Raw genomic sequence first — 2,203 nt, 5'->3', positions numbered from 1 at the left:
TTTTTTTTTTTTTTCTTTCTGTGTGGTCACCAGTCTGTTGCTCACAGCGGCATCACTTCATCCTGGGTGTGTTCTGCTTTGTGGCCGTGCTGTCGGATCAGTGCGTCCTCGGCGCGGCTGCAGCCTTTAACGCATCGCTCACTGCTTATCTTTTTCTCTTTTTTTCTCTCTCCCTCCATGCTGCCGAGCGTGTCGGTTGGTAAAGGCCTCGAAGCCTGGGCTTGGGTTGTTTGCAGGAGTCAGCATTGAGGCAGCAGCCACGCCTCGCTGGCCCACTGCCACCCTGAGGCCTGGAGGCCCCCGGGAGCCACTCGGGGAAAGCTGGTTTGAGCCCCGCAGCACCCACCTGAGGCTGCACGGCGAGAAACACCCACTTTAAACGAGATGTTTCATGCAAACCTCAGACATTTCACTTATAAACAAACTTTTATAACCTTTTTTTAATAAAATGGAGTGATCTCACTCGTTTTTAAAGGCGATACAACTCATAAAACAAGTGCAAATGTACTTGAATCTTCTTAAAGCTTCAGCTACAGAAGATCAGATTTAAAGTCTGGTATCTTCTGGTTGTTGTGGTAACAGTTTCTGTCCATGGCCATCATGTCAACGCCCTGCACGTGGAAACCTCTCGCATCCCAAATGATGCTGAACATGGATCGATCAGCTGTGTATTGATTACAGTGAGGCTCCACAGTGGGATCAATGGGATTGAGTGTCTCAGAGAGAGAGAGAGAGAGAGACAGGGCTGGTTTTATTTGTGTTGGTGCAATAATATAGTTAAAATCTCTGGTGTTGTGCATTCTGACTTGTTTATCGAAAACGGTTTTAATAGGGAGGCAACCAAAGAAGCCTGCACTCTCTTAACACGTTCTTTTTTTAATGAAGAATCTCCTCCAAATCAGTCAGTCAGAGGTGTGCATTGTGTCGACGTCGAGGATTAAAGCTCTGTCTTTATTCTGATGCTCCGTGTTGTGTCTGTCCCAAGATTTCCACCGTTACACACTCGGTTCCTGGCTCCCTGCTCGTGAAAAAAAAGGATTGCTAAGTATGCAGAGAAGACCCAAAGATAATTTTTCACGCCACTTGAGAATCTGGGCCCTCGGGTCTGTGCGGTTTCCATTTTTAACCCAGAAAATGAGCAGCTCAGCCTGGCGTGACGGTGTGACTAACCCAGTATTTTGTCTTTTTTTTGTTGTTGTTTTTTTCCCCTGTTCTAGAAAGACGTTTTTTTTAATGTTTTATTGCCTCTTCTGCCACTGCGGGACATTAACATGGTCGTAAAGTGTAGCTTTGTCTTCATGCTTGGGCTCATTTTCTTGCTGGAGAACAAACCCTCTCACAGGTGGCAGGTTTCTTGCAGATGCGTAAGGCTTTTTCCTCCAGGACTTCTCTGTATTTAGCTGCGTTCGTTTCTCCTCCACCCTCACAAGCCTTTTCTGGGAAAGATGGTACATTTTGGAGGATGTGCAGTGTTTGGCATATAAAGAGAAGGTTTAGTCTGATGGCAAAAAAGCTCTGTTTTGGTTTCATCAGACAGAAGTACCATGTTCCAGGTGCCTTCTGAGACTGCTTTTTAAAGAAAAAAAAAGATTTACTCTTTCACTCCTATAAATGTGAGATTTTGACCCCAGGTTTGAGAAACTCCTTGGAATTAAAATACATTTTCACAGCTTTTTTTTTATGAGTACAGCCTTGTGCGCCCGCTAATATATCTGCTTGCAGATGTCCCAGCTGAGAAGTCCATGTGTGAATCACATGAAAGCCGTTACTGAACACTGTAGTGTCTAATGTGGAAGATGGACGCAAATTGAGAGCGTGAGGAGATTTGTTATTAGATTAGAGTCTGCTTGTTCTACATCCAAATCGGAAAGTACCTTGTTTGGTGGGGGGGGAGAAGCCCTGCGTATTGTCCAGTTGAAAAACTAAAAATAGGGAAAAAACAGATTTGTAGTCAGAGCAGGGGCCTGGTAAAGTGTCTTTCTGTCTTCTGAGGTGTGTATTTGAAGCAGAAGGAGAGGAGGGGGTGTAAAGTTGATGGTCTGGTTACCCCGGCAACTACCCCCCTCCTGTCCTTTCGCACCCCTAGCCATCCCCATTGTAGTAGTTAAGCTCTGTTGCCCTTGGAGACCGCAGGGGACAGTTGGGGAATGTGGCATCCGGGCGAGTGTGTATCACATGGACCCAAAAAGAAACCCCCCCCCCC

General features: G+C 46.0%; 1 protein-coding gene across 1 annotated transcript in view; it reads left to right on the top strand.

Annotated features, from left to right (window-relative positions):
- The window catches only part of vangl2 (VANGL planar cell polarity protein 2), a 9,188-nt gene that overhangs the window by 859 nt on the left and 6,126 nt on the right, over positions 1–2,203 (top strand). The gene's annotated exons all lie outside the window — the stretch shown is intronic.

This window comes from Morone saxatilis, unplaced genomic scaffold (assembly GCF_004916995.1).
Source record: "Morone saxatilis isolate NCDOM2014 unplaced genomic scaffold, NCSU_SB_2.0 Contig4, whole genome shotgun sequence".
Classification (NCBI taxonomy): Eukaryota; Metazoa; Chordata; class Actinopteri; family Moronidae; genus Morone; species Morone saxatilis.
The sequence above is the reverse complement of the archived record's forward strand: the minus strand, read 5'-3'. Positions and strand labels throughout refer to the sequence as shown.